We start from the raw sequence: 19,196 nt of genomic DNA on the forward strand, positions 1-19,196 counted from the left end.
TCATTTTATCTCCAAAAGTGATGATCCACCTCTGAGAGTCAAAATTAGTTGAAAGATGAACTTTTTCAAAACGGAACATTTTGGTCATCTCAGAGTCATTTCATCAGGTTGCGGGTCATCAATCGTTTTGCATGAAAAATTGAACGTTCTCGCATGAACATTAATTCACTCTAAATATTGTTTATATCTCTTTCCGCAGTGAATAAACACGTTTTAAGCCCTCAAAGTGAGCATTTGGGTCCTTTTAAGTCACTTTTAACCATAAGCCAAATCTTGAGTTTTGGCTCCCTAGAAGCATGAAAATGACGATAACGATGCTCATTTTATCTCCAAAAGTGATGATCAACCTCTGAGAGTCAAAATTAGTTGAAAGACGAAAAATTTCAAAACGGACCATTTTGGTCATCTCAGAGCAATTTCATCAGGTCGCGGGTCATCGATCGTTTTGCATGAAAAATTAAACGTTCTCGCATGAACAATAATTTACTCTAAATGTTGTTTATATCTCTTCCTGCAGTGAATTAACACGTTTTAAGCCCTCGAAGTGAGCATTTGGGTCCTTTTAAGTCACTTTTAACCATAAGCCAAATCTTGAGTTTTGGCTCCCTAGAAGCATGAAAATGACTATAACGATGCTCATTTTATCTCCAAAAGTGATGATCCACCTCTGAGAGTCAAAATTAGTTGAAAGATGAACTTTTTCAAAACGGACCATTTTGGTCATCTCAGAGCAATTTCATCAGGTCGCGGGTCATCGATCGTTTTGCATGAAAAATTGAACGTTCTCGCATGAACATTAATTCACTCTAAATATTGTTTATATCTCTTTCCGCAGTGAATAAACACGTTTTAAGCCCTCAAAGTGAGCATTTGGGTCCTTTTAAGTCACTTTTAACCATAAGCAAAATCTTGAGTTTTGGCTCCCTAGAAGCATGAAAATGACGATAACGATGCTCATTTTATCTCCAAAAGTGATGATCCACCTCTGAGAGTCAAAATTAGTTGAAAGATGAACATTTTCAAAACGGACCATTTTGGTCATCTCAGAGCAATTTCATCAGGTCGCGGGTCATCGATTGTTTTGCATGAAAAATTGAACGTTCTCGCATGAACAATAATTTACTCTAAATGTTGTTTATATCTCTTCCCGCAGTGAATAAACACGCTTTAAGCCCTCGAAGTGAGCATTTGGGTCCTTTTAAGTCACTTTTAACCATAAGCCAAATCTTGAGTTTTGGCTCCCTAGAAGCATGAAAATGACGATAACGATGCTCATTTTATCTCCAAAAGTGATGATCCACCTCTGAGAGTCAAAATTAGTTGAAAGATGAAAATTTTCAAAACGGAACATTTTGGTAATCTCAGAGTCATTTCATCAGGTCGCGGGTCATCGATCGTTTTGCATGAAAAATTGAACGTTCTCGCATGAACATTAATTCACTCTAACTATTGTTTATATCTCTTCCCGCAGTGAATAAACACGTTTTAAGCCCTCGAAGTGAGCATTTGGGTCCTTTTAAGTAACTTTTAACCATAAGCCAAATCTTGAGTTTTGGCTCCCTAGAAGCATGAAAATGACGATAACGATGCTCATTTTATCTCCAAAAGTGATGATCCACCTCTGAGAGTCAAAATTAGTTGAAAGATGAACTTTTTCAAAACGGAACATTTTGGTCATCTCAGAGTCATTTCATCAGGTCGCGGGTCATCGATCGTTTTGCATGAAAAATTGAACGTTCTCGCACGAACAATAATTTACTCTAAATGTTGTTTATATCTCTTCGTGCAGTGAATAAACACGTTTTAAGCCCTCGAAGTGAGCATTTGGGTCCTTTTAAGTCACTTTTAACCATAAGCCAAATCTTGAGTTTTGGCTCCCTAGAAGCATGAAAATGACTATAACGATGCTCATTTTGTCTCCAAAAGTGATGATCTACCTCTGAGAGTCAAAATTAGTTGAAAGATGAACTTTTTCAAAACGGACCATTTTGGTCATCTGAGAGCAATTTCATCAGGTCGCGGGTCATCGATCGTTTTGCATGAAAAATTGAACGTTCTCGCATGAACAATAATTTACTCTAAATGTTGTTTATATCTCTTCGTGCAGTGAATAAACACGTTTTAAGCCCTCGAAGTGAGCATTTGGGTCCTTTTAAGTCACTTTTAACCATAAGCCAAATCTTGAGTTTTGGCTCCCTAGAAGCATGAAAATGACTATAACGATGCTCATTTTATCTCCAAAAGTGATGATCCACCTCTGAGAGTCAAAATTAGTTGAAAGATGAACTTTTTCAAAACGGACCATTTTGGTCATCTCAGAGCAATTTCATCAGGTCGCGGGTCATCGATCGTTTTGCATGAAAAATTGAACGTTCTCGCATGAACATTAATTCACTCTAAATATTGTTTATATCTCTTTCCGCAGTGAATAAACACGCTTTAAGCCCTCGAAGTGAGCATTTGGGTCCTTTTAAGTCACTTTTAACCATAAGCCAAATCTTGAGTTTTGGCTCCCTAGAAGCATGAAAATGACGATAACGGTGCTCATTTTATCTCCAAAAGTGATGATCCACCTCTGAGAGTCAAAATTAGTTGAAAGATCAAAATTTTCAAAACGGAACATTTTGGTCATCTCAGAGTCATTTCATCAGGTCGCGGGTCATCGATCGTTTTGCATGAAAAATTGAACGTTCTCGCATGAACATTAATTCACTCTAAATATTGTTTATATCTCTTTCCGCAGTGAATAAACACGTTTTAAGCCCTCAAAGTGAGCATTTGGGTCCTTTTAAGTCACTTTTAACCATAAGCCAAATCTTGAGTTTTGGCTCCCTAGAAGCATGAAAATGACGATAACGATGCTCATTTTATCTCCAAAAGTGATGATCCACCTCTGAGAGTCAAAATTAGTTGAAAGATGAACTTTTTCAAAACGGACCATTTTGGTCATCTCAGAGCAATTTCATCAGGTCGCGGGTCATCGATCGTTTTGCATGAAAAATTGAACGTTCTCGCATGAACATTAATTCACTCTAAATATTGTTTATATCTCTTTCCGCAGTGAATAAACATGTTTTAAGCCCTCAAAGTGAGCATTTGGGTCCTTTTAAGTCACTTTTAACCATAAGCCCAATCTTGAGTTTTGGCTCCCTAGAAGCATGAAAATGACGATAACGATGCTCATTTTATCTCCAATAGTGATAATCCACCTCTGAGAGTCAAAATTAGTTGAAAGATGAACATTTTCAAAACGGACCATTTTGGTCATCTCAGAGCAATTTCATCAGGTCGCGGGTCATCGATTGTTTTGCATGAAAAATTGAACGTTCTCGCATGAACATTAATTCACTCTAACTATTGTTTATATCTCTTCCGGCAGTGAATAAACATGTTTTAAGCCCTCGAAGTGAGCATTTTGGGCCTTTTAAGTCACTTTTAACCATGAGCCAAATCTTGAGTTTTGGCTCCCTAGAAGCATGAAAATCACGATAACGATGCTCATTTTATCTCCAAAAGTGATGATCAACCTCTGAGAGTCAAAATTAGTTGAAAGATGAACATTTTCAAAACGTACCATTTTGGTCATTTCAGGGTAATTTCATCAGGTCGCGGGTCATCGATTGTTTTGCATGAAAAATTGAACGTTCTCGCATGAACAATAATTTACTCTAAATGTTGTTTATATCTCTTCCCGCAGTGAATAAACACGTTTTAAGCCCTCCAAGTGAGCATTTGTGTCCTTTTAAGTCACTTTTAACCATAAGCCAAATCTTGAGTTTTGGCTCCCTAGAAGCATGAAAATGACGATAACGATGCTCATTTTATCTCCAAAAGTGATGATCCACCTCTGAGAGTCAAAATTAGTTGAAAGATGAAAATTTTCAAAACGGAACATTTTGGTAATCTCAGAGTCATTTCATCAGGTCGTGGGTCATCGATCGTTTTGCATGAAAAATTGAACGTTCTCGCATGAACATTAATTCACTCTAACTTTGTTTATATCTCTTCCCGCAGTGAATAAACACGTTTTAAGCCCTCGAAGTGAGCATTTGGGTCCTTTTAAGTCACTTTTAACCATAAGCCAAATCTTGTGTTTTGGCTCCCTAGAAGCATGAAAATGACGATAATGATGCGCATTTTATCTCCAAAAGTGATGATCAACCTCTGAGAGTCAAAATTAGTTGAAAGATGTAAATTTTCAAAACGGACCATTTTGGTCATCTCAGAGCAATTTCATCAGGTCGCGGGTCATCGATCGTTTTGCATGAAAAATTAAACGTTCTCGCATGAACAATAATTTACTCTAAATGTTGTTTATATCTCTTCCCGCAGTGAATAAACACGTTTTAAGCCCTCGAAGTGAGCATTTGGGTCCTTTTAAGTCACTTTTAACCATAAGCCAAATCTTGAGTTTTGGCTCCCTAGAAGCATGAAAATGACGATAACGATGCTCATTTTATCTCCAAAAGTGATGATCAACCTCTGAGAGTCAAAATTATTTGAAAGATGAAAATTTTCAAAACGGACCATTTTGGTCATCTCAGAGTAATTTCATCAGGTCGCGGGTCATCGATCGTTTTGCATGAAAAATTGAACGTTCTCGCATGAACAATAATTTACTCTAAATGTTGTTTATATCTCTTCCCGCAGTGAATAAACACGTTTTAAGCCCTCCAAGTGAGCATTTGTGTCCTTTTAAGTCACTTTTAACCATAAGCCAAATCTTGAGTTTTGGCTCCCTAGAAGCATGAAAATGACGATAACGATGCTCATTTTATCTCCAAAAGTGATGATCCACCTCTGAGAGTCAAAATTAGTTGAAAGATGAAAATTTTCAAAACTGAACATTTTGGTAATCTCAGAGTCATTTCATCAGGTCGCGGGTCATCGATCGTTTTGCATGAAAAATTGAACGTTCTCGCATGAACATTAATTCACTCTAACTATTGTTTATATCTCTTCCCGCAGTGAATAAACACGTTTTAAGCCCTCAAAGTGAGCATTTGGGTCCTTTTAAGTCACTTTTAACCATAAGCCAAATCTTGAGTTTTGGCTCCCTAGAAGCATGAAAATGACGATAACGATGCTCATTTTATCTCCAAAAGTGATGATCCACCTCTGAGAGTCAAAATTAGTTGAAAGATGAACTTTTTCAAAACGGAACATTTTGGTCATCTCAGAGTCATTTCATCAGGTCGCGGGTCATCGATCGTTTTGCATGAAAAATTGAACGTTCTCGCATGAACATTAATTCACTCTAAAAATTGTTTATATCTCTTTCCGCAGTGAATAAACACGTTTTAAGCCCTCAAAGGGAGCATTTGGGTCCTTTTAAGTCACTTTTAACCATAAGCCAAATCTTGTGTTTTGGCTCCCTAGAAGCATGAAAATGACGATAATGATGCTCATTTTATCTCCAAAAGTGATGATCAACCTCTGAGAGTCAAAATTAGTTGAAAGATGAAAATTTTCAAAACGGACCATTTTGGTCATCTCAGAGCAATTTCATCAGGTCGCGGGTCATCGATCGTTTTGCATGAAAAATTAAACGTTCTCGCATGGACAATAATTTACTCTAAATGTTGTTTATATCTCTTCCCGCAGTGAATAAACACGTTTTAAGCCCTCGAAGTGAGCATTTGGGTCCTTTTAAGTCACTTTTAACCATAAGCCAAATCTTGAGTTTTGGCTCCCTAGAAGCATGAAAATGACGATAACGATGCTCATTTTATCTCCAAAAGTGATGATCCACCCCTGAGAGTCAAAATTAGTTGAAAGATGAACTTTTTCAAAACGGAACATTTTGGTCATCTCAGAGTCATTTCATCAGGTCGCGGGTCATCGATCGTTTTGCATGAAAAATTGAACGTTCTCGCATGAACATTAATTCACTCTAAATATTGTTTATATCTCTTTCCGCAGTGAATAAACACGTTTTAAGCCCTCAAAGTGAGCATTTGGGTCCTTTTAAGTCACTTTTAACCATAAGCCAAATCTTGAGTTTTGGCTCCCTAGAAGCATGAAAATGACGATAACGATGTTCATTTTATCTCCAAAAGTGATGATCAACCTCTGAGAGTCAAAATTAGTTGAAAGACGAAAAATTTCAAAACGGACCATTTTGGTCATCTCAGAGCAATTTCATCAGGTCGCGGGTCATCGATCGTTTTGCATGAAAAATTGAACGTTCTCGCATGAACAATAATGTACTCTAAATGTTGTTTATATCTCTTCCTGCAGTGAATTAACACATTTTAAGCCCTCGAAGTGAGCATTTGGGTCCTTTTAAGTCACTTTTAACCATAAGCCAAATCTTGAGTTTTGGCTCCCTAGAAGCATGAAAATGACGATAACGATGCTCATTTTATCTCCAAAAGTGGTGATCAACCTCTGAGAGTCAAAATTAGTTGAAAGATGAAAATTTTCAAAACGGACCATTTTGGTCATCTCAGAGCAATTTCATCAGGTCGCGGGTCATCGATCGTTTTGAATGAAAAATTGAACGTTCTCGCATGAACAATAATTTACTCTAAATGTTGTTTATATCTCTTTCCGCAGTGAATAAACACGCTTTAAGCCCTCGAAGTGAGCATTTGGGTCCTTTTAAGTCACTTTTAACCATAAGTCAAATCTTGAGTTTTGGCTCCCTAGAAGCATGAAAATGACGATAACGATGCTCATTTTATCTCCAAAAGTGATGATCCACCTCTGAGAGTCAAAATTAGTTGAAAGATGAACATTTTCAAAACGGACCATTTTGGTCATCTCAGAGCAATTTCATCAGGTCGCGGGCCATCGATCGTTTTGCATGAAAAATTGAACATTCTCGCATGAACAATAATTTACTCTAAATGTTGTTTATATCTCTTCGTGCAGTGAATAAACATGTTTTAAGCCCTCGAAGTGAGCATTTGGGTCCTTTTAAGTCACTTTTAACCATAAGCCAAATCTTGAGTTTTGGCTCCCTAGAAGCATGAAAATGACTATAACGATGCTCATTTTATCTCCAAAAGTGATGATCCACCTCTGAGAGTCAAAATTAGTTGAAAGATGAACTTTTTCAAAACGGACCATTTTGGTCATCTCAGAGCAATTTCATCAGGTCGCGGGTCATCGATCGTTTTGCATGAAAAATTGAACGTTCTCGCATGAACATTAATTCACTCTAAATATTGTTTATATCTCTTTCCGCAGTGAATAAACACGCTTTAAGCCCTCGAAGTGAGCATTTGGGTCCTTTTAAGTCACTTTTAACCATAAGCCAAATCTTGAGTTTTGGCTCCCTAGAAGCATGAAAATGACGATAACGGTGCTCATTTTATCTCCAAAAGTGATGATCCACCTCTGAGAGTCAAAATTAGTTGAAAGATCAACATTTTCAAAACGGAACATTTTGGTCATCTCAGAGTCATTTCATCAGGTCGCGGGTCATCGATCGTTTTGCATGAAAAATTGAACGTTCTCGCATGAACATTAATTCACTCTAAATATTGTTTATATCTCTTTCCGCAGTGAATAAACACGTTTTAAGCCCTCAAAGTGAGCATTTGGGTCCTTTTAAGTCACTTTTAACCATAAGCCAAATCTTGAGTTTTGGCTCCCTAGAAGCATGAAAATGACGATAACGATGCTCATTTTATCTCCAAAAGTGATGATCCACCTCTGAGAGTCAAAATTAGTTGAAAGATGAACTTTTTCAAAACGGACCATTTTGGTCATCTCAGAGCAATTTCATCAGGTCGCGGGTCATCGATCGTTTTGCATGAAAAATTGAACGTTCTCGCATGAACATTAATTCACTCTAAATATTGTTTATATCTCTTTCCGCAGTGAATAAACACGTTTTAAGCCCTCAAAGTGAGCATTTGGGTCCTTTTAAGTCACTTTTAACCATAAGCCAAATCTTGAGTTTTGGCTCCCTAGAAGCATGAAAATGACGATAACGATGCTCATTTTATCTCCAAAAGTGATGATCCACCTCTGAGAGTCAAAATTAGTTGAAAGATGAAAATTTTCAAAACGGAACATTTTGGTAATCTCAGAGTCATTTCATCAGGTCGCGGGTCATCGATCGTTTTGCATGAAAAATTGAACGTTCTCGCATGAACATTAATTCACTCTAACTTTGTTTATATCTCTTCCCGCAGTGAATAAACACGTTTTAAGCCCTCGAAGTGAGCATTTGGGTCCTTTTAAGTCACTTTTAACCATAAGCCAAATCTTGTGTTTTGGCTCTCTAGAAGCATGAAAATGACGATAATGATGCTCATTATATCTCCAAAAGTGATGATCAACCTCTGAGAGTCAAAATTAGTTGAAAGATGAAAATTTTCAAAACTGACCATTTTGGTCATCTCAGAGCAATTTCATCAGGTCGCGGGTCATCGATCGTTTTGCATGAAAAATTAAACGTTCTTGCATGAACATTAATTCACTCTAAATATTGTTTATATCTCTTTCCGCAGTGAATAAACACGTTTTAAGCCCTCAAAGTGAGCATTTGGGTCCTTTTAAGTCACTTTTAACCATAAGCCAAATCTTGAGTTTTGGCTCCCTAGAAGCATGAAAATGACGATAATGATGCTCATTTTATCTCCAAAAGTGATGATCAACCTCTGAGAGTCAAAATTAGTTGAAAGATGAAAATTTTCAAAACGGACCATTTTGGTCATCTCAGAGTAATTTCATCAGGTCGCGGGTCATCGATCGTTTTGCATGAAAAATTGAACGTTCTCGCATGAACAATAATTTACTCTAAATGTTGTTTATATCTCTTCCCGCAGTGAATAAACACGTTTTAAGCCCTCCAAGTGAGCATTTGTGTCCTTTTAAGTCACTTTTAACCATAAGACAAATCTTGAGTTTTGGCTCCCTAGAAGCATGAAAATGACGATAACGATGCTCATTTTATCTCCAAAAGTGATGATCCACCTCTGAGAGTCAAAATTAGTTGAAAGATGAAAATTTTCAAAACGGAACATTTTGGTAATCTCAGAGTCATTTCATCAGGTCGCGGGTCATCGATCGTTTTGCATGAAAAATTGAACGTTCTCGCATGACCATTAATTCACTCTAACTATTGTTTATATCTCTTCCCGCAGTGAATAAACACGTTTTAAGCCCTCGAAGTGAGCATTTGGGTCCTTTTAAGTCACTTTTAACCATAAGCCAAATCTTGAGTTTTGGCTCCCTAGAAGCATGAAAATGACGATAACGATGCTCATTTTATCTCCAAAAGTGATGATCCACCTCTGAGAGTCAAAATTAGTTGAAAGATGAACTTTTTCAAAACGGAACATTTTGGTCATCTCAGAGTCATTTCATCAGGTCGCGGGTCATCGATCGTTTTGCATGAAAAATTGAACGTTCTCGCATGAACATTAATTCACTCTAAATATTGTTTATATCTCTTTCCGCAGTGAATAAACACGTTTTAAGCCCTCAAAGTGAGCATTTGGGTCCTTTTAAGTCACTTTTAACCATAAGCCAAATCTTGTGTTTTGGCTCCCTAGAAGCATGAAAATGACGATAATGATGCTCATTTTATCTCCAAAAGTGATGATCAACCTCTGAGAGTCAAAATTAGTTGAAAGATTAAAATTTTCAAAACGGACCATTTTGGTCATCTCAGAGCAATTTCATCAGGTCGCGGGTCATCGATCGTTTTGCATGAAAAATTAAACGTTCTCGCATGAACAATAATTTACTCTAAATGTTGTTTATATCTCTTCCCGCAGTGAATAAACACGTTTTAAGCCCTCGAAGTGAGCATTTGGGTCCTTTTATGTCACTTTTAACCATAAGCCAAATCTTGAGTTTTGGCTCCCTAGAAGCATGAAAGTGACGATAACGATGCTCATTTTATCTCCAAAAGTGATGATCCACCTCTGAGAGTCAAAATTAGTTGAAAGATGAACTTTTTCAAAACGGAACATTTTGGTCATCTCAGAGTCATTTCATCAGGTCGCGGGTCATCGATCGTTTTGCATGAAAAATTGAACGTTCTCGCATGAACATTAATTCACTCTAAATATTGTTTATATCTCTTTCCGCGGTGAATAAACACGTTTTAAGCCCTCAAAGTGAGCATTTGGGTCCTTTTAAGTCACTTTTAACCATAAACCAAATCTTGAGTTTTGGCTCCCTAGAAGCATGAAAATGACGATAACGATGCTAATTTTATCTCCAAAAGTGATGATCAACCTCTGAGAGTCAAAATTAGTTGAAAGACGAAAAATTTCAAAACGGACCATTTTGGTCATCTCAGAGCAATTTCATCAGGTCGCGGGTCATCGATCATTTTGCATGAAAAATTGAACGTTCTCGCATGAACAATAATTTACTCTAAATGTTGTTTATATCTCTTCCTGCAGTGAATTAACACGTTTTAAGCCCTCGAAGTGAGCATTTGGGTCCTTTTAAGTCACTTTTAACCATAAGCCAAATCTTGAGTTTTGGCTCCCTAGAAGCATGAAAATGACTATAACAATGCTCATTTTATCTCCAAAAGTGATGATCCACCTCTGAGAGTCAAAATTAGTTGAAAGATGAACTTTTTCAAAACGGACCATTTTGGTCATCTCAGAGCAATTTCATCAGGTCGCGGGTCATCGATCGTTTTGCATGAAAAATTGAACGTTCTCGTATGAACATTAATTCACTCTAACTATTGGTTATATCTCTTTCCGCAGTGAATAAACACGTTTTAAGCCCTCGAAGTGAGCATTTTGGGCCTTTTCAGTCACTTTTAACCATGAGCCAAATCTTGAGTTTTGGCTCCCTAGAAGCATGAAAATGACGATAACGATGCTCATTTTATCTCCAAAAGTGATGATCCACCTCTGAGAGTCAAAATTAGTTGAAAGATGAACTTTTTCAAAAAGGACCATTTTGGTCATCTCAGAGCAATTTCATCAGGTCGCGGGTCATCGATTGTTTTGCATGAAAAATTGAACGTTCTCGCATGAACATTAATTCACTCTAAATATTGTTTATATCTCTTTCCGCAGTGAATAAACACGTTTTAAGCCCTCAAAGTGAGCATTTGGGTCCTTTTAAGTCACTTTTAACCATAAGCCAAATCTTGAGTTTTGGCTCCCTAGAAGCATGAAAATGACGATAACGATGCTCATTTTATCTCCAAAAGTGGTGATCAACCTCTGAGAGTCAAAATTAGTTGAAAGATGAAAATTTTCAAAACGGACCATTTTGGTCATCTCAGAGTAATTTCATCAGGTCGCGGGTCATCGATCGTTTTGCATGAAAAATTGAACGTTCTCGCATGAACAATAATTTACTCTAAATGTTGTTTATATCTCTTCCCGCAGTGAATAAACACGTTTTAAGTCCTCCAAGTGAGCATTTGGGTCCTTTTAAGTCACTTTTAACCATAAGCCAAATCTTGAGTTTTGGCTTCCTAGAAGCATGAAAATGACGATAACGATGCTCATTTTATCTCCAAAAGTGATGATCCACCTCTGAGAGTCAAAATTAGTTGAAAGATGAAAATTTTCAAAACGGAACATCTTGGTAATCTCAGAGTCATTTCATCAGGTCGCGGGTCATCGATCGTTTTGCATGAAAAATTGAACGTTCTCGCATGAACATTAATTCACTCTAACTATTGTTTATATCTCTTCCCGCAGTGAATTCACACGTTTTAAGCCCTCGAAGTGAGCATTTGGGTCCTTTTAAGTCACTTTTAACCATAAGCCAAATCTTGAGTTTTGGCTCCCTAGAAGCATGAAAATGACTATAACGATGCTCATTTTATCTCCAAAAGTGATGATCCACCTCTGAGAGTCAAAATTAGTTGAAAGATGAAAATTTTCAAAACGGAACATTTTGGTCATCTCAGAGTCATTTCATCAGGTCGCGGGTCATCGATCGTTTTGCATGAAAAATTGAACGTTCTCGAATGAACATTAATTCACTCTAACTATTGGTTATATCTCTTCCCGCAGTGAATAAACACGTTTTAAGCCCTTGAAGTGAGCATTTTGGGCCTTTTCAGTCACTTTTAACCATGAGCCAAATCTTGAGTTTTGGCTCCCTAGAAGCATGAAAATGGCGATAACGATGCTCATTTTATCTCCAAAAGTGATGATCCACCTCTGAGAGTCAAAATTAGTTGAAAGATGAACTTTTTCAAAACGGACCATTTTGGTCATCTCAGAGCAATTTCATCAGGTCGCGGGTCATCGATTGTTTTGCATGAAAAATTGAACGTTCTCGCATGAACAATAATTTACTCTAAATGTTGTTTATATCTCTTCCCGCAGTGAATAAACACGTTTTAAGCCCTCCAAGTGAGCATTTGTGTCCTTTTAAGTCACTTTTAACCATAAGCCAAATCTTGAGTTTTGGCTCCCTAGAAGCATGAAAATGACGATAACGATGCTCATTTTATCTTCAAAAGTGATGATCCACCTCTGAGAGTCAAAATTAGTTGAAAGATGAAAATTTTCAAAACGGAACATTTTGGTAATCTCAGAGTCATTTCATCAGGTCGCGGGTCATCGATCGTTTTGCATGAAAAATTGAACGTTCTCGCATGAACATTAATTCACTCTAACTTTGTTTATATCTCTTCCCGCAGTGAATAAACACGTTTTAAGCCCTCGAAGTGAGCATTTGGGTCCTTTTAAGTCACTTTTAACCATAAGCCAAATCTTGTGTTTTGGCTCCCTAGAAGCATGAAAATGACGATAATGATGCTCATTTTATCTCCAAAAGTGATGATCCACCTCTGAGAGTCAAAATTAGTTGAAAGATGAAAATTTTCAAAACTGACAATTTTGGTCATCTCAGAGCAATTTCATCAGGTCGCGGGTCATCGATCGTTTTGCATGAAAAATTAAACGTTCTCGCATGAACATTAATTCACTCTAAATATTGTTTATATCTCTTTCCGCAGTGAATAAACACGTTTTAAGCCCTCAAAGTGAGCATTTGGGTCCTTTTAAGTCACTTTTAACCATAAGCCAAATCTTGAGTTTTGGCTCCCTAGAAGCATGAAAATGACGATAATGATGCTCATTTTATCTCCAAAAGTGATGATCAACCTCTGAGAGTCAAAATTAGTTGAAAGATGAAAATTTTCAAAACGGACCATTTTGGTCATCTCAGAGTAATTTCATCAGGTCGCGGGTCATCGATCGTTTTGCATGAAAAATTGAACGTTCTCGCATGAACAATAATTTACTCTAAATGTTGTTTATATCTCTTCCCGCAGTGAATAAACACGTTTTAAGCCCTCCAAGTGAGCATTTGTGTCCTTTTAAGTCACTTTTAACCATAAGCCAAATCTTGAGTTTTGGCTCCCTAGAAGCATGAAAATGACTATAACGATGCTCATTTTATCTCCAAAAGTGATGATCCACCTCTGAGAGTCAAAATTAGTTGAAAGATGAAAATTTTCAAAACGGAACATTTTGGTCATCTCAGAGCAATTTCATCAGGTCGCGGGTCATCAATCGTTTTGCATGAAAAATTGAACGTTCTCGCATGAACATTAATTCACTCTAAATATTGTTTATATCTCTTCCGGCAGTGAATAAACACGTTTTAAGCCCTCGAAGTGAGCATTTGGGTCCTTTTAAGTCACTTTTAACCATAAGCCAAATCTTGAGTTTTGGCTCCCTAGAAGCATGAAAATGACTATAACGATGCTCATTTTATCCCCAAAAGTGATGATCCACCTCTGAGAGTCAAAATTAGTTGAAAGATGAACTTTTTCAAAACGGACCATTTTGGTCATCTCAGAGCAATTTCATCAGGTCGCGGGTCATCGATCGTTTTGCATGAAAAATTGAACGTTCTCGCATGAACATTAATTCACTCTAAATATTGTTTATATCTCTTTCCGCAGTGAATAAACACGTTTTAAGCCCTCAAAGTGAGCATTTGGGTCCTTTTAAGTCACTTTTAACCATAAGCAAAATCTTGAGTTTTGGCTCCCTAGAAGCATGAAAATGACGATAACGATGCTCATTTTATCTCCAAAAGTGATGATCCACCTCTGAGAGTCAAAATTAGTTGAAAGATGAACATTTTCAAAACGGACCATTTTGGTCATCTCAGAGCAATTTCATCAGGTCGCGGGTCATCGATTGTTTTGCATGAAAAATTGAACGTTCTCGCATGAACAATAATTTACTCTAAATGTTGTTTATATCTCTTCCCGCAGTGAATAAACACGCTTTAAGCCCTCGAAGTGAGCATTTGGGTCCTTTTAAGTCACTTTTAACCATAAGCCAAATCTTGAGTTTTGGCTCCCTAGAAGCATGAAAATGACGATAACGATGCTCATTTTATCTCCAAAAGTGATGATCCACCTCTGAGAGTCAAAATTAGTTGAAAGATGAAAATTTTCAAAACGGAACATTTTGGTAATCTCAGAGTCATTTCATCAGGTCGCGGGTCATCGATCGTTTTGCATGAAAAATTGAACGTTCTCGCATGAACATTAATTCACTCTAACTATTGTTTATATCTCTTCCCGCAGTGAATAAACACGTTTTAAGCCCTCGAAGTGAGCATTTGGGTCCTTTTAAGTAACTTTTAACCATAAGCCAAATCTTGAGTTTTGGCTCCCTAGAAGCATGAAAATGACGATAACGATGCTCATTTTATCTCCAAAAGTGATGATCCACCTCTGAGAGTCAAAATTAGTTGAAAGATGAACTTTTTCAAAACGGAACATTTTGGTCATCTCAGAGTCATTTCATCAGGTCGCGGGTCATCGATCGTTTTGCATGAAAAATTAAACGTTCTCGCACGAACAATAATTTACTCTAAATGTTGTTTATATCTCTTCGTGCAGTGAATAAACACGTTTTAAGCCCTCGAAGTGAGCATTTGGGTCCTTTTAAGTCACTTTTAACCATAAGCCAAATCTTGAGTTTTGGCTCCCTAGAAGCATGAAAATGACTATAACGATGCTCATTTTGTCTCCAAAAGTGATGATCCACCTCTGAGAGTCAAAATTAGTTGAAAGATGAACTTTTTCAAAACGGACCATTTTGGTCATCTGAGAGCAATTTCATCAGGTCGCGGGTCATCGATCGTTTTGCATGAAAAATTGAACGTTCTCGCATGAACAATAATTTACTCTAAATGTTGTTTATATCTCTTCGTGCAGTGAATAAACACGTTTTAAGCCCTCGAAGTGAGCATTTGGGTCCTTTTAAGTCACTTTTAACCATAAGCCAAATCTTGAGTTTTGGCTCCCTAGAAGCATGAAAATGACTATAACGATGCTCATTTTATCTCCAAAAGTGATGATCCACCTCTGAGAGTCAAAATTAGTTGAAAGATGAACTTTTTCAAAACGGACCATTTTGGTCATCTCAGAGCAATTTCATCAGGTCGCGGGTCATCGATCGTTTTGCATGAAAAATTGAACGTTCTCGCATGAACATTAATTCACTCTAAATATTGTTTATATCTCTTTCCGCAGTGAATAAACACGCTTTAAGCCCTCGAAGTGAGCATTTGGGTCCTTTTAAGTCACTTTTAACCATAAGCCAAATCTTGAGTTTTGGCTCCCTAGAAGCATGAAAATGACGATAACGGTGCTCATTTTATCTCCAAAAGTGATGATCCACCTCTGAGAGTCAAAATTAGTTGAAAGATCAAAATTTTCAAAACGGAACATTTTGGTCATCTCAGAGTCATTTCATCAGTTCGCGGGTCATCGATCGTTTTGCATGAAAAATTGAACGTTCTCGCATGAACATTAATTCACTCTAAATATTGTTTATATCTCTTTCCGCAGTGAATAAACACGTTTTAAGCCCTCAAAGTGAGCATTTGGGTCCTTTTAAGTCACTTTTAACCATAAGCCAAATCTTGAGTTTTGGCTCCCTAGAAGCATGAAAATGACGATAACGATGCTCATTTTATCTCCAAAAGTGATGATCCACCTCTGAGAGTCAAAATTAGTTGAAAGATGAACTTTTTCAAAACGGACCATTTTGGTCATCTCAGAGCAATTTCATCAGGTCGCGGCTCATCGATCGTTTTGCATGAAAAATTGAACGTTCTCGCATGAACATTAATTCACTCTAAATATTGTTTATATCTCTTTCCGCAGTGAATAAACATGTTTTAAGCCCTCAAAGTGAGCATTTGGGTCCTTTTAAGTCACTTTTAACCATAAGCCCAATCTTGAGTTTTGGCTCCCTAGAAGCATGAAAATGACGATAACGATGCTCATTTTATCTCCAATAGTGATGATCCACCTCTGAGAGTCAAAATTAGTTGAAAGATGAACATTTTCAAAACGGACCATTTTGGTCATCTCAGAGCAATTTCATCAGGTCGCGGGTCATCGATTGTTTTGCATGAAAAATTGAACGTTCTCGCATGAACATTAATTCACTCTAACTATTGTTTATATCTCTTCCGGCAGTGAATAAACATGTTTTAAGCCCTCGAAGTGAGCATTTTGGGCCTTTTAAGTCACTTTTAACCATGAGCCAAATCTTGAGTTTTGGCTCCCTAGAAGCATGAAAATGACGATAACGATGCTCATTTTATCTCCAAAAGTGATGATCAACCTCTGAGAGTCAAAATTAGTTGAAAGATGAACATTTTCAAAACGTACCATTTTGGTCATTTCAGAGTAATTTCATCAGGTCGCGGGTCATCGATTGTTTTGCATGAAAAATTGAACGTTCTCGCATGAACAATAATTTACTCTAAATGTTGTTTATATCTCTTCCCGCAGTGAATAAACACGTTTTAAGCCCTCCAAGTGAGCATTTGTGTCCTTTTAAGTCACTTTTAACCATAAGCCAAATCTTGAGTTTTGGCTCCCTAGAAGCATGAAAATGACGATAACGATGCTCATTTTATCTCCAAAAGTGATGATCCACCTCTGAGAGTCAAAATTAGTTGAAAGATGAAAATTTTCAAAACGGAACATTTTCGTAATCTCAGAGTCATTTCATCAGGTCGTGGGTCATCGATCGTTTTGCATGAAAAATTGAACGTTCTCGCATGAACATTAATTCACTCTAACTTTGTTTATATCTCTTCCCGCAGTGAATAAACACGTTTTAAGCCCTCGAAGTGAGCATTTGGGTCCTTTTAATTCACTTTTAACCATAAGCCAAATCTTGTGTTTTGGCTCCCTAGAAGCATGAAAATGACGATAATGATGCGCATTTTATCTCCAAAAGTGATGATCAACCTCTGAGAGTCAAAATTAGTTGAAAGATGTAAATTTTCAAAACGGACCATTTTGGTCATCTCAGAGCAATTTCATCAGGTCGCGGGTCATCGATCGTTTTGCATGAAAAATTAAACGTTCTCGCATGAACAATAATTTACTCTAAATGTTGTTTATATCTCTTCCCGCAGTGAATAAACACGTTTTAAGCCCTCGAAGTGAGCATTTGGGTCCTTTTAAGTCACTTTTAACCATAAGCCAAATCTTGAGTTTTGGCTCCCTAGAAGCATGAAAATGACGATAACGATGCTCATTTTATCTCCAAAAGTGATGATCAACCTCTGAGAGTCAAAATTATTTGAAAGATGAAAATTTTCAAAACGGACCATTTTGGTCATCTCAGAGTAATTTCATCAGGTCGCGGGTCATCGATCGTTTTGCATGAAAAATTGAACGTTCTCGCATGAACAATAATTTACTCTAAATGTTGTTTATATCTCTTCCCGCAGTGAATAAACACGTTTTAAGCCCTCCAAGTGAGCATTTGTGTCCTTTTAAGTCACTTTTAACCATAAGCCAAATCTTGAGTTTTGGCTCCCTAGAAGCATGAAAATGACGATAACGATGCTCATTTTATCTCCAAAAGTGATGATCCACCTCTGAGAGTCAAAATTAGTTGAAAGATGAAAATTTTCAAAACTGAACATTTTGGTAATCTCAGAGTCATTTCATCAGGTCGCGGGTCATCGATCGTTTTGCATGAAAAATTGAACGTTCTCGCATGAACATTAATTCACTCTAACTATTGTTTATATCTCTTCCCGCAGTGAATAAACACGTTTTAAGCCCTCAAAGTGAGCATTTGGGTCCTTTTAAGTCACTTTTAACCATAAGCCAAATCTTGAGTTTTGGCTCCCTAGAAGCATGAAAATGACGATAACGATGCTCATTTTATCTCCAAAAGTGATGATCCACCTCTGAGAGTCAAAATTAGTTGAAAGATGAACTTTTTCAAAACGGAACATTTTGGTCATCTCAGAGTCATTTCATCAGGTCGCGGGTCATCGATCGTTTTGCATGAAAAATTGAACGTTCTCGCATGAACATTAATTCACTCTAAAAATTGTTTATATCTCTTTCCGCAGTGAATAAACACGTTTTAAGCCCTCAAAGGGAGCATTTGGGTCCTTTTAAGTCACTTTTAACCATAAGCCAAATCTTGTGTTTTGGCTCCCTAGAAGCATGAAAATGACGATAATGATGCTCATTTTATCTCCAAAAGTGATGATCAACCTCTGAGAGTCAAAATTAGTTGAAAGATGAAAATTTTCAAAACGGACCATTTTGGTCATCTCAGAGCAATTTCATCAGGTCGCGGGTCATCGATCGTTTTGCATGAAAAATTAAACGTTCTCGCATGGACAATAATTTACTCTAAATGTTGTTTATATCTCTTCCCGCAGTGAATAAACACGTTTTAAGCCCTCGAAGTGAGCATTTGGGTCCTTTTAAGTCACTTTTAACCATAAGCCAAATCTTGAGTTTTGGCTCCCTAGAAGCATGAAAATGACGATAACGATGCTCATTTTATCTCCAAAAGTGATGATCCACCTCTGAGAGTCAAAATTAGTTGAAAGATGAACTTTTTCAAAACGGAACATTTTGGTCATCTCAGAGTCATTTCATCAGGTCGCGGGTCATCGATCGTTTTGCATGAAAAATTGAACGTTCTCGCATGAACATTAATTCACTCTAAATATTGTTTATATCTCTTTCCGCAGTGAATAAACACGTTTTAAGCCCTCAAAGTGAGCATTTGGGTCCTTTTAAGTCACTTTTAACCATAAGCCAAATCTTGAGTTTTGGCTCCCTAGAAGCATGAAAATGACGATAACGATGTTCATTTTATCTCCAAAAGTGATGATCAACCTCTGAGAGTCAAAATTAGTTGAAAGACGAAAAATTTCAAAACGGACCATTTTGGTCATCTCAGAGCAATTTCATCAGGTCGCGGGTCATC

This window comes from Lissotriton helveticus, chromosome 8 (assembly GCF_964261635.1).
Source record: "Lissotriton helveticus chromosome 8, aLisHel1.1, whole genome shotgun sequence".
Lineage (NCBI taxonomy): Eukaryota > Metazoa > Chordata > Amphibia > Caudata > Salamandridae > Lissotriton > Lissotriton helveticus.